We start from the raw sequence: 14766 nt of genomic DNA, 5'->3' as shown, positions 1-14766 counted from the left end.
ATCCATGTTGCTACAAAGGGCATTATTTTGTTCTTTTTATGGTGGAGTAGTATTCTGTTGTATGTATGCACCACATCTTTATCCGTTCATCTGTCAGTGGACATTCAGGTTGATTTCCGTGTCGTGGCTATTGTGAATAGTGCTGCTATGAACATAGGGTGCATGTATCTTTTTGAGTTATAGTTTCATCTGGATATATGCACAGGGGTGGACTTGCTGGATTGTATGGTAATTCTGTTTTTAGTTTTCTGTGAAACCTCTATACAGTTTTCCCTAGTGGCTGTACCAACTGATTAATGCGTCCCACCAACAGTGTAGGAGGGTTCTGTTTTCTCTACTTCCTCTTCCTATTTGTAGACTTAAAAAAAAAACCTTTTTATTTTATCTTGTAGTCTTTTTAATGATGGCTATTCTGACTGGTGTGGAAATATTCCTCTTTTAGATAAAGTTTCATAAACTTTTAAAATATTACAATAGTAAATAAAATCAAAGGTGAACATCCATATAATCTCACCTTATAGTAGTAATCACGTTGAACAGACAACATTTGTCCTGCCATATCCCTTCAGGGCCCACTTCAGGTCACCTCTAAACAGTTATGCATAGCTCCAGCAAGGGCAGTGAATGTTCCTGTGGATGCACTGATTTGGGGGCAGTTCTGAGGGGCCCTCAGGAGGCTGGCCCTCGACGCCCACGACACCCATCAACACACTCTCACTCGGCTTTAATCCTTTGCAGTCTTACTGCGCTGCTCCTTCTCAGTGCTTCCTCAACCAAGTGCTTGCACCCAAGTCCTTGCTTCAGGGTGTGCTTGGGGAACCCTACCACACTCACACGTACCTCTCAGATTCACGCTACCTGCACCCAGGACCCAGGGAGCGGCTGTGATTTAGGGTGCTCCTGCCCTTCCACCTCACTTTTTTCTCTTGAGCCTCTCTGCTTTGCTCCTGTTGCTGCTCAGAAATCTAGTCCAGAGCCCATCTCTCTTCCCAGCGAGTCACATTCTCACCCAACACACTTCTTGTTGTTTATTTCCATAATATAAATACGTTGTTAAAGGAACACCTTAATTTACAATTCAGTACGTATTCAATCAGCATTTGATCAAGCACTATGAGTCAATCATCACTGTGTCAAGCACAGGGCAGACTTGAGATGAATAGCTGTTGCCTGTATCCTCGAAGCAGGGGAGCAGGGAGACAGAGACAGACCTTTGTGAAATAGTTACAATATAGAATGCAGATGGGGGAAGGAAGTTGGTTTGGAGTTAGGAACTCAGAACGCCTTTTGCCATAAAAACAATGTAGTGTTTGATGGTTGTCAGACAGGTGTAATAGGTTGAAGGATGGCTCCCTGAAGATGTCCATATCCTAATCCCTAGAACCTGTGAATATGTTACTTCATATGGTAAATGAGACTGCAGATGTGATTAGATTATCACTCTTGAGATGGGGAGATTTATCCTGGATTGGCCAAGTGGACCCCATGTAACTTGTTATAAGCAAGAGGCAGAAATGTCAGTCTCAGAGACTTAGTCTCACAGGCTTCTGTGGGGAAGGATGGGAGGAAAGGTTAATTAGGGAGTTTGGGATGGACATGTACACACTGCTATATTTAAAAGAGATAACCAACAAGGACCTACTGTATAGCACAAGGAACTCTGCTCAATGTTATGTGGCAACCTGGACGGAGGGAGAGTTTGGAGGAGACTAGATACTATGTATATGGATGGCTGAGTCCCTTTGCTGTCCACCTGAAACTATCGTAACATTGTTAACTGGCTATGAAAGTGAAAGTTGCTCAGTCGTGTCAACTCTTTGTGACTCCATGGACTATACAGTCGACGGAATTCTCTAGGCCAGAATACTGGAGTGGGTAGCCTTTCCCTTCTCCAGGGGATCTTCCCAACCCAGGGATTGAACCCAAGTCTCCCGCATTGTGGGTGGATTCTTTACCAGCTGAGCTACAAGGGAACCCCAAGAATATTGGAATGGGTAGCCTATACCTTCTCCAGCAGATCTTCCTGACCCAGGAATCGAACCGGGATCTCCTGCATTGCAGGCGGATTCTTTACCAACTGAGCTATGAGGGAATCCCCTAAATTGGTGATACACCAATACAAAATAAAAAGTTTAATAATAAAGAGAAAGAGAAAAGTCACAGTTAGAGAGGGGTTTAAAGATGCCTTGCTGTTAGCTTTAAAGAGAAAGGAAGGGACCATGAACCCAGGAATGAAGTCATCCTTGAGAGTCTGGAAAAGGAATCAGTCCTGCCACCAACGTCTTCAGTTCAGTGAAACTAATTTTGGACTTCTGGCCTCCAGAATTATAAGAGAGTAAATCGGTATTGTTTGAAGACACTGAAGTTGTGGTCATTTTCTACAGCAGCAATAGAAACAAATACATCAGGTTAATAAAAATCTGTTACTAGATAAAAATACAGCATGTGTGCAGGCATGCTAAGTCGCTTCAGTCATGTCCGACTTTTCTCAACCCCATGGACTGTAGCCTGCAAGGCTCCTCTGTTCATGGAATTCTCCACGTTCCCATACCCTCCTCCAAGTGATCTTCCAGATGCAGGGATCGAACTCGCATCTCCTGCAGCTCCCATATTGCAGGCAGTTTCTTTACTGCTGAGCCCTGTGGAAGCCCTCAAAAACATAGCATACCTAGTTCAATTTGAATTTTATATAAACAATGAATAATTCAAAAAAATGGTTTTGGATAAAAGTATGTCCCATGCAATACTTGGAACATACTTGTATGGAAAAATTATTTGTTATTTCTGAACTTCAAATTTAATGGACTGTTTCATATTCAGTTCAGTTCAGTTCAGTTGCTCAGTCGTGTCCGACTCTTTGCGACCCCATGAATCGCAGCACGCTAGGCCTCCCTGTCTATCACCAACTCCCAGAGTTCACTCAGACTCACACCCATCGAGTCAGTGATGCCATCCAGCCATCTCATCCTCTGTCATCCCGTTCTCCTCCTGCCTCCAATCCCTCCCAGCATCAGAGTCTTTTCCAATAAGTCAACTCTTCGCATGAGGTGGCCAAAGTACTGGAGTTTCAGCTTTAGCATCATTCCTTCCAAAGAACACCCAGGACTGATCTCCTTTAGAATGGACTGGTTGGATCTCCTTGTAGTCCAAGGGAAAAGCTGAGTGCCAAAGAACTGATGCTTTTGAACTGTGGTGTTGGAGAAGTCTCTTGAGAGTCCCTTGGACTGCAAGGAGATCCAACCAGTGTTTCATATTAGCATTTGTTAAACCTGGCGACCCTACCAGTAGCTGAATTGGGCAATAGCCCCATCAAGGGTGACCCTGAGTCCCAGGCCTCCTAAGACCCTCCTTAGGTTCTCAGTCACTTGGAAATGGAGCCCTTCTGATCCTCCATTACGGCATGTCCTGGTCCTCTAAGCCCAGCCACAGAGCAGCCCTGAGGGTGAGAAAAGGGAGGTCTGGATGGTGAACAATGGCCCCCAGAGGCACAGCTGTGACAAAGACTGGGTCAGCCCTGGTGGTGATTTGGTCACCATGTCGTGTCTGACTCTTTGTGACCTTAAGGACTGTAGCCCGCCAGGCTCCTCCGTCCATGGGATTTTCCAGGCAAGAATGCTGGAGTGGGTGCCATTGCCTCCTCCAGGCATCTTCCGGACCCAGGGACTGAAGCTGCATCGCCTGCACTGCAAGCAAACCGTCTACCACTGAGCCACCAGGGAAGCCATGCCATCATTACTTTAGTATTTTGGTAAAAATAAGTATCTTCTCATCTATATCTCATCAAATTCTTCAATGAACACATATTACTTTTGAAGTCAAGGCAAAAACGTTACGGTATTTCCTGTCTAATCATTTGCTTCCCTGAACTTGTGCCTCATTTCCTGCCGGGCAGCATCCTCTAGTGCCAGCACAGCCCTGGCTCGTTTCCTCTTAAGCCTCGCACCATGCTGTCACCAGGGCCTGGGGTGTTGACTCCTTCCTCAACACACCCATTCAACTCTCCTCATCCTTCAAGGTCAGCTCAGGACCCACTCATCACTGCTGCGACACCTCTGGGGGAGGCTTCCAAACTATGGCAGACTCTGGGCAATCTCATCTCAAAAAGTACCTCGATCACGTCCACACACACACACTTTTACACGGTTGTTAAGCCCACTGTGGTGTCTTTACTGTGTTTGGTGTGAACGGCAGCAAGACTGTAAAGGTCATGAAAACAGGCGTAGATCTTCCTTGTCTGTGGTCTTAGCTTTGGCCTCCTAGCTGATCCTAGGGCAGGCGGAGCCATAGAGCTCTTTCTGTCATGCCTTTGCCAAGTAGGATGCAACAGAGTTCTAGAAGGGTTTCAGTTCAAATGTTTATGGATTGTAGCCCTTGGTCTGTGTTCCTTGAAACAGATAACTTATGAAATTCCACATAAATGCAAATGTTACCAAGGTTGTTTTTTAAAAATATTTTTCTTTTTCACAAAAGTAACACATTATAGAAACATTGAGAAATACAAAAGTAGGACACCTGTAATTTCACATACACACACCTCCATCCTCCTTCTCATGGAACATATAAAGTAAATTAGAAAAGTTCTTCCCACTGTCCCAGAGCTAAACCCTGTGAGTTAATGATTTGACACAAAGCAGACGCAGATTGTTTGTATGTTTATACTAAGTGTAATATCTCACTATATTCACCTATCTATCTATCATCTTGATAGAAATACAAGCTTGTTTGGTGCCCAGAACCCAGGGAGTTTCTGCTACGCTCTCTCCTTTATATTTGCTATCAAAAAGCTCTGTGGAACATGAAAGCATGCTCAACATCACTAGTCATTAGGACAGTGCAAATCAGAACCACAACGGAATACAACTTCGTGCTAATTAGGATGGCTATTAAGAAAAAACACCAGAAAATGAACGTTGGTGAGGACGTGGAGTAATTGCAACCCTGTGCATTGCTGGTGGGATTGTAAAATGGTGCAGTCGTGGTAGAAAACAATAAGATGATGCCTCAAGAAATTAAATGGAATTACCACACGATCCAGTAATTCCACTTCTGGGTATTTACTCAAAAAAATTGGAAGCCAAGTGTGGAAGAGACATTTGTACACCCTTGTTCATTGGAGCATTATTCATAATAACCAAAAGACCAGGAGTGTCCACTTGACAGATGGATGGATTAAATGTGATATATGCATACAATGGAATTATTATTTGGCCTTATAAAGGAAGGACAAAATTTTGATACAGGCTACAGCATGGATGAGCCTTGAAGACATTATTCTAAGTAAAATAAACCAGTCACGTACAAATATGGTACAATTCCTCTCATACGAGGTTCTTAGAGTAGTCAAACTCTTAGTGACAGAAAGTAGAAAGGCAGCTGCCAAGTGGAACGGGAAATTATTGTTTAATGACTACACAGTTGCAGTTGGGGAAGGTGAACAAGTTCCAGTGAAGGACAATGGTGATGGTTGTCCAATAATGTGAATGTATATTTAATGCCATAGAACTGTACACTTAAAAATGGTTAAAATGCTAAAATTTATGTTGAGTATATTTTACCCTCTCTGTTTTCTCTCCCGCACCCTCATGGCCACACACAAAGCTTTGGGAAGAAGTCAAGGGTGGTCTGTTCCACAAAGAAGCGCAACTGTTCTAGTAATAAAACCTACCACTTTTCAGCCATCAGTTTGTGCCAGGTACCTAAGTAAACACTATATGCACTCTGTTATTTTCTTCTCTCAATAACCCTGAGGTAGGTACTACTATTATCTTCATTGTACAGAGCAGGAAACTAAGGCATGAAAAGGTCTAAGTGACTTGCGCCAAGACTCCAGCTAAGAAGGTACAGTCAGGACTGGAACCGAGGGTGGTTGGCTGCAGAGCCCAATCACGATACACCCTCTTTCTGCTTCCTTCCTTCCTGCCTGCGTGCTCAGTTGCTCAGTCATGTCTGACTCTTTGCTGCCCCATGGACTGTAGCCTATAGGGTTTCTCTGTCCAGTGGGATTTCCCAGGCAAGAATACAAGAGTGGGTTTCCCTCCTTCAGAGTATCTTCCTGACCCAGGGATCCAACCTGTGTCTCCTGCATTGGCAAGCTGGTTCTTTACTGCTGTGCCTCTTGGGAAGCCCACACCCTCTTTCTAGTAAAAGACCAATCCATCCGCCAAATAGGCCATCAGTTCAGTTCAGTTCAGTCACTCAATCGTGTCCGACTCTTTGCGACCCCATGAATTGCAGCATGCCAGGCCTCCCTGTCCATCACCAACTCCCAGAGTCCACCCAAACTCATATCCATCAAGGCGGTGATGCCATCCAGCCATCTCATCCTCTGTCGTCCCCTTCTCCTCCTGCCCCCAATCCCTCCCAGCATCAGGGTCTTTTCCAATGAGTCAACTCTTCACATGAGGTGGCCAAAGTATTGGAGTTTCAGCTTTAGCATCAGTCCTTCCAATGAACACTCAGGACTGATCTCCTTTAGGATGGACTGGTTGGATCTCCTCGCAGTCCAAGGGACTCTCAAGAGTCTTCTCCAACACCACAGTTCAAAAGCATCAATTCTTCGATGCTCAGCTTTCTTCACAGTCCAACTCTCACATCTATACATGACCACTGGAAAAACCATAGCCTCGACTAGATGGACCTTTGTTGGCAAAGTAATGTCTCTGCTTTTGAGTATGCTATCTAGGTTGGTTATAACTTTCCTTCCAAGCAGTAAGCGTCTTTTAATTTCATGGCTTAACTCTTGTTAAACGCACGTTATGAAAAAGTGAGCGCAGTGGAGCCTTGCACTTGTGTGTGTGTGTGTGCACTCAGTTGAGCACAGTGGAGTCTTACGTTCACGAGAAGTGGATAAATCCCATGCATCTGGACCAGTTGAGGGCTCCTGGTCCCCTCACAGGGAATTTTCAGGCAGCGATGACTCTGGTTCCCTGAACTTTTCACAGGACACGGTATCACCACTGCTGTCCCACTTCTCCCCTGCACCCCACCCCCCACTTTCCTTAGAACCCACTCCCTTTATGACATGAAAAATGTACTATAATGAGTCTACTGGCTAATTAATTAAAGGGGAAAAAATCCCAATCTTCAAATATGAAATGATTAATTACATAAGCATTAACACCTCTGCACACCCAGAACGGCACGTCTTCAATTTAAAACTTCTCCAGCACATTATTTTCTGCCGATGTGTGTGTTTTCTGCCCATATAAGTCCGATTTCTCATACACCCCAGTCCATTTCACAGCAAATGGCCCCAAATGGTGTTTATCCTGCTCATTAGAAGCTTGTATCAATGAAGCAGGCCTGGCCGAGCTGCCGCTCAGGTCTGCATCTCTGGGGCTGGCCCTTCTGGGCTCTTCCTACCCGACAGCTGGCTGGGACATCCCGCCCTTTGCCAGACTGGACTCCCACCACTAAGGGGCCTTGGTGCTTTTCACAAGACCTGGGCTGGGCTCTGACATCAGGCACTGCTGTTGTGCGGTGCTTGCACTTTATGGAATTTTAAAAGCTTGCTGTCTGGCTCAGATACGAGGCTCCAAGCTGTGGGCTGACTGTTTTCTTTCAGTTGTTTGTCTTGAACCAGAAGAGCCTCCACCGCCCCCCGCCCCCACACCGCTTCTGCCAAGCCCGTGCCCTGCTTGAGATGTCTTTGTTGCACCTCACTCATGCTTGACCTTTGTCCCTTGCGAGGGGCAGAGCCTGGGCTTCTGGGTCTGCTCCGAAAGGATTGCTAGGGGCTTGGATAGCAGCTGTCCTGCCTCTTCCCTGGTGCCTGCTTTTTGTGTGCAGAGGCCACATCCCCTCTTGGGATTTGCCCAGGGCCCAGGGGTACTACTCAAACCCACTGATGTGAGCTGGCTGCTGAACACAATCAGTACAGAGAAACATCTCTTGGAGGAATAAGTTGTCTTTTCACTAGTGGAAATGCTGAGAAAGGCAGTGAATTCCTGGATGGAGTGGTTGTCTAATTCAGAGTGGAGAATCTGACCTGCCATTAGCAATAGAACTTGCTTGTGCTTCTGACTAAAATTTGTAACATGACGTTAGAAGCTTAGAGACAAAGCTCTGTGGGGCTGGGAGATGGAGGTATTAATGGTGGGTGCATGCTGAGAAGGACACTTCTATTTTCCAGAAGCATCAAATGGTTTTTTTTCCCCACCGAAACTGAATGAGAAGCTATTATGGTTCAACATTTAGACAGGCATTAAAGCACACTTTCAATACAAGTTGAAATTATGTTTTTACTCCCGTGGCCTAAATTCATTAGCAAATGAGTTAGATTTCCTTCTTTGGGGGCTTGGATAAACAAGGAAGTTTTTTTTTTTTTAATTGAAATATAGTTGACAGGAAGGTTGTTCTTCTGTCTTCTTTCTCTTCCCCACCTTGAACCCCTAAGCCTGTGCTGTCCTACACCACAGCCATTAGTGGTATGTGTCTATCCAAATTAAAAGGTTGTAAAAGTACAAATGAAGTTCTTCAGGTGCATTAACCACCTTTTAAGTGCTCGATAGCCATACCTGGCCAGCCCAGACAAAGAACATTACCATCACTACCCAGGGTTCTATTGGGCTACTAATCTATCTTTATTATTAAAGTTAACTGTGCCTTTTGGGGTAGTATTTATTGATAGCATTTTTGTATCCTATGCTGCTGCTGCTGCTACTGCTAAGTTGCTTCAGTCGTGTCTGATCTGTGTGACCCCATAGACAGCAGCCCACCAGGCTCCCCCGTCCCTGGGATTCTCCAGGCAAGAATACTGGAGTGGGTTGCCATTTCCTTCTCCAATGCATGAAAGTGAAAAGTCAAAGTGAAGTCGCTCAGTCGTGTCTGACTCTTAGCGACCCCATGGACTGCAGCCTACCAGGCTCCTCCTCCCATGGGATTTTCCAGGCAAGAGTACTGGAGTGGGGTGCCATTGCCTTCTCCACTTGTATCCTATCCGTAATTTAAATAATAAGTCAGTGAAATACTCCTTTCCCCGCTGAATCCCCTCCTTTCCAAGCCCCACCACGTGCACAGATCCCACCACCCTAATGTGCTGGCTTCGTGGCTCCATGAAGTGGTTTCTTTTTCACCTGGCCCTTTTTTCTCCTATTTTTGGGCCATGCCTCATGGTATGTGGGGTCTTGATTCCCCCACCAGAGATTGAACCTGAGTCCCCTGCAGTGGAAGTTTGGTGTCTTCACCACTGGACCTCCAGGGACATCCCATGTGGCCCTGCCTAGAAATGAAAACATCTCCATGATTTTCTAAATCCTAGGTCTGCAAGCCCAGGAGAGCTGTCCTGTCCAATGGCCTCAGACCAGCATCTGTTCATCCCTTAGTCAACTGCCTCACTGTGTCAGGAACATTGTTGCTGTCCTACTTTCGAATGCCCCCGCAGACCCCAAGAGCCTAATCAGCCCGATTATACTCATTTTCCCTGGGGGCCGTCCCTTAATCGGTGGGACTGTGTCAAAAGTGGTGAAAACTTGACCTCAGGCAGGAGTTCAGGCAGAACTCCACTTGTGCCCATGAGGTCCTGCTGAATGGCTTTGGACCTCCAGTGGCTGTCCACGCAGGTTACACGTGGCTTCACCAAGGGAATTTACCAGAAAGTGATTTCTTCACTGCAATCACTGTAAAAGCAGGTTTGATCTTTTTGGCTTTGTTTTTAATTCTGAAGCACAAAATCACCACCAAGAGTAGCTGTTCTTGCATCATTTAACTTAGAATCCTAGCAGCCTGTTCACCCTGAAGCTTGCAGGATAAATGGCACTTTTACAACCCGCCGGAAATTAAGTGCTAGTTGACTGACAGCTCTGCAGCTTTCTGGGAAAAGTCTGTGGCCGCTGCTCTCCACCTCTAATTTGATCAGCTCCTGGAGAGGGGCCAGCTGGGGAGGGACAGCCCCCAGCGTTTCCAGGCCTGCTGGCCTGGTTAGCATTCCTGTGGCTACGATGTTGTCTGGGACACTGACAGGGTCTCAGCTCAAGAGACAAACCTCTGTGGAGCCTCAGGGAGAGATTGATTAGAGAGCCCGTGGAACCTAGAGAACTCCTTGGGTTTTCTGCGGGACCTGCCTTGGCCTTGCTGCCCCATCTACATCCATTTCCGGGCCAGGGGAGGGTTGCCCCTAACGGTCTGTGTTGTGGATAGCCGGAAAAGCTCTCCTCCTCTAGTTTAGAGTCCTCTGGAAATTCAACCCCATTAGCCTATTGCAAAGCACTAACGCTCAATTGTTTCTGAAAGAATCCTTGCAGTGAGAGCGGGCAAAGGAGGAATTATTCCTGAACTCAGTTATTAGATCCATTCCACAGAACGTTTTTTAAAACCCAAGATAGTTTTCCTAAGAGAAAACGTTAATGAGATTGCTTTACGCACCTGATGCCTCCGTTCTCTGCCTCTGGCAGCAAGCCTGCTGCCAGAAACAAGGGACCTCACAGTGATGGGCCACAGAGCATGGGACTGGGGCAGGCCCCAGGCAGGACAATGGCCAAGAAGCCGAAAACAACAAGAGAAGAAACAGTGAAATGAGATCCACCCAGATGGTAAACACAGCACCAGAGTTCAGCAAACACACGCACTCCCTCGAGGGTGGGGGTGTAGGGGGCAGCTGCTGGCAGGTCTCTCTAGAGACAGATAGAAACTTCAGCGGGGCTAGGAAGACGGGGGCACTGATTGGGATTGTTATCACCATGCTAAGCCTGAGAGGTACCCTTTGTTGTGTGCTGGATGCCAAGGTTGGGGAAGGGGTGTGTCAGAGAAAAAGATTCATAGGATCTGGCAAAAGCTTGCTCCATCCTGTCTGCCCAGTAACAACCTTAACTGCTACAGTTTAATGAGTGCTTACTGTGTTCTTGGAGAAGGAAATGACAACCCACTCGAGTGTTCCTGCCTGGAGAATCCCATGGACAGAGGAGCCCGGCAGACTACTGTCCATGGGGTCACAAAGAGTCGGACACGACTGAGCGACTAAACCACCACCACCACTGTGTTCTAGGCATGCGGTCCTCACAAATTAGATATAATGCCCGTTTTATAGATAGACAGAGGCACAGTGAAGTTGAGTGAAGAATCTTGTGGCAGGGGAATAAACCTTCAGTTAAACCCTGCTGATAATTAGCATCACAGGACTTGCAGTTCACTGGGCTAAGGAGATCCTCCTTGCACAATGATGGAGAAATGAAAAGTGATTTTTATGATTTGGGACAGTTGTTATGAGCTTGGGAAATAACATGCAATATTCAAATTCAGTTGTTATCTGTGTTATTCATAATGCTAAATCACTTATTTTGACTGAGTAAATGGAATTGGTTGAGAGAGACATTGAATGGAACCTATTCTTTAAATTTGCGGAGATTTTCGTAATACTCTCAACGTTTCTTTTTAGTGAGTGTGGGAGAGCTGGGGACCGGGAGGAAGGTGGGCAATTCAAAATCAAACATAGAAAAGATTCTCCATAAAAAAAGAAAACACGTCTAGAGATGATTGCTCCATAAACAAAACACGAGTGCACACAGCAATTTCATGTTCTCATTCCACCCACTCGGTCGTTCTTAATAATTCAAGAACAGAACTGCCTGGGCAGATTTACAGGCTTCACATTTCTGACATCCGTGCCTGAAACAAGGCTGTGTCTGTTTGCAGAGCACTTGCTTCTGCTTTGGGAGAAAACACAAACACCTTGATTCAGTTTTTCCCTTTATTATAATTTAAATGAAAGTCGATGCGGTTAGTTTGCATCCGTGGGCTGTTGGGCCCAGGAATAGGTATCAAGAAAGGACAAGATAGCCTTGAAGGTGGGATTGGATGAGACGTGAAGATCACACAATTGTATGCCAACCGTCATGTCTTCTGGTTCACCCCGCTGTTAGAAAGCCGACTTCAGCTGGAAACCTTTGGGTTTTTGGATTGGTGCTTTGGGAAATTCCTCTACTGGGTCGGAAGGCAGGGGTGTGGCTGGGAGTCCCAGGCTCAGGGCCCTGGACCTCTTGACTCAGGTTTTCTGAGTTTCTCAGCTGGAGTTTGCAGAATGTTATGCTGTTTCAGGCTCCTCTTCTTTTAAGGGGGAAATTGGCTTTTTTAGGGCCTCCCAGTTGGCTCAGTGGTAAAGAATCCGCCTGCCGACGCAGGAGACACAGCTTTGATTCCCTGGGTTGGGAAGATCCCTTGGAGAAGGAAATGGCAACCCACTCCAGTACTCCTGCTGGGAAAATTCCATGGACAGAGAGGAGCCTGGTGGGCTGCAGGACATGGGGTAGCAAAGAATTGGACCCGACTGAGCCTCTGAGCACTGGTTTTTCATTAGACATTTTCCTCAGATTTATAACTTTCTCCTACTTTTCCCACCTGTGGCCTTGCTTCCCAGACCAGCATGGTGACAGTCAGAGGCCTGTCCATTTCTTGGAAGAAGACCCAGGCTGACCTTCCTGGCCCTCCTCCCCAAGTCATTCTGGAGTCCTAGAATCACCTGGCATGCTGTGCCCAGGTAGCAGTGAACACAGGTTGGTATTTTTGCTATTTAATAACACACTGATACTCCCGTGATTTAGAACCTTCATTTCACCTCTGAGACTCAGAGTGAGGAAGTCACCTTCCCAAGGTAACTGAGCTTGTCTGGAGAAAGAGCCGAGATTTAAACCTGTGTGGGCTTCCCTGGTAGCTCAGGTGGTAAAGAATCTGCCTGCCAATGTACGAGACCTAGGTTCAGTCCCTGGGTTTGGAAGATCCCCTGGAGGAAGGCATGGCAACCCACTCCAGTGTTCTTGCCTGGAGAATCCCATGGAAAGAGGAGCCTGTTAGGGTACAGTCCGTGGGGCCACTAAGAGTCAGACACGATGGAACGACTAAGAGTGGTATTACAGCCCATGTACTTGTCACCCTCCTCAGAAGGTGATCTGAAGTCAGGGTCACGATTTTGGGTTTCATACACATCTCCACTAGTGAGAATCTGAGGTGGAAGGGGAGGCAAGTAAAAGTATGGATTTGGCATTTTATTTTAATGCAGATGCTGAAAAGTTGGCTATATTTTCATGGGACACCTGACTCCTCTTTTTGGCTTTCAAACTTTAAAGATAAATCCCATGTCTTGGGGGGCTGTTTTCATACTGGGTTCCACCAGACAGCTCTAGTCTGATTTCCCATGGCCTGTGCTATTCTTGGGGAAAGGAGAAAGGAAGAGGGGAAAACAAAAGAGAGAAGGGAGTGGCGGCTAAAAACTTGGAAAGATTTTTAGCTTAGTTTTTATTATAACCAAGTAACTTTTCTAAACACCAAATCCAGTACACTTAAAATTCTAATGCTTTATATCATGCAAAATTGATATTTTGGCTTGTATTGATTGGTGATTACAGGTCCACTTTTAGTATTTTTACTCAATATTATTTCCTATATAGGCTTTCATATATTTACAAAGTTTCTTTTAACTTTTTAAGCACATATCATCTTTTTAAAAAATCTGTTTATTTATCATTGGTTGTGTGGGGTCTTCACTGCTGTGTGTGGGCTTTCTCTAGTTGAGCGGGGGCTGCTCTTCATTGCCATGCATGAGCTTCTCATTCATCACATACCATCTTATTTAATCCTTGCATTGTTGGTTGGTTTAGTTGCTCAGTTATGTCCAACTTTTTGTGACCCTATGGACTGTAGCCTGCCAGGCTCCTCTGTCCATGGTATTTCCCAGGCAAGAATACTGGAGTGGGTTGCCATTTCTTTCTCCAGGGGATCTTCCTGACCCAGGGCTCGAACCTGTGTCTCGTGCCTGGCAGGTGGATTCTTTACCACTGAGCCACCTGGGAATCCTTGTATACACCCTGTTAACTTGAAATTTTTGTTCTCTGGCCAGGAGAGGTTAAGGAATTAGCCTGAGGTTGCAAATCTAGTGCAGGGCTGGGAACTGGATATATTGGTTTCAGTGGCTATGGAGCATCCCATGTTTTGATACTGGATAAAGTCAGATTTTTCTGAAGACAAAAATTTCCACTATTTCAAAAGAAAATAACCCATCAACATTCACCTTCTTGAGACCAAGGTGTATGGTTCCTAATCTCCTTTTCCGCTTGGTCACCAGCTTGCATGTAATCAGGGCACTTACATGTTAACAGTCTGGCATGGTTGCTCGTTTCTCAAGGCAGTGTGTGGAGATGATGTCCCTCTTCCTTCCTTCCTCCTCTCTTCCTTCTTCCCTTTCCTTCTTTTCTCCAGCAGCTGTGTGAAGAACTACTGTAGTGTTAACTTTTGTTTGTTTATTCACTCATTCATTCTTTTCCCCAAAAGCTTTGTGGAGAAGAAGCACTATAGTATTAACTCGATTAGAATGGCCCTTGAGTGACGGTTCTTGTGGCTTAATGCTTTTGGGGACTGTCGCTCGATAGGTTCCTCACATCTACATAAGGGATGATTAAAGAATATTCTAAATGAATTGGTAGCTTAGGGTAGAAGTACATGGAAACATTTAAAAATTCTAGTTTTTACACCGTTTGGTAATTTTGTATTCTTTATCAGTGTATGTATGGACTTAAAGGAATCATACATGCCCACTGTAAAATATTCCAATACTGTAGACACATTTCAGGTAGACAGTGAGAATCTCCAGTCATTAGGGACCACCCTCCGACCATTGCTAACCTTTTCATTTTATGTATAAGACAACATTACATATTCTATATTCTTATAGATGATGTTCATGTAAATTTGCATGAATCTTGTTCTGGATCTCAACTTTTTTCTATGCATAATTAAGTGTATTTAAGATGATTTAAAATAAATTATGACTCATACCTCAGC

Source organism: Budorcas taxicolor, chromosome 11 (assembly GCF_023091745.1).
Source record: "Budorcas taxicolor isolate Tak-1 chromosome 11, Takin1.1, whole genome shotgun sequence".
NCBI lineage: Eukaryota > Metazoa > Chordata > Mammalia > Artiodactyla > Bovidae > Budorcas > Budorcas taxicolor.
Note: the sequence above shows the minus strand (reverse complement) of the source record.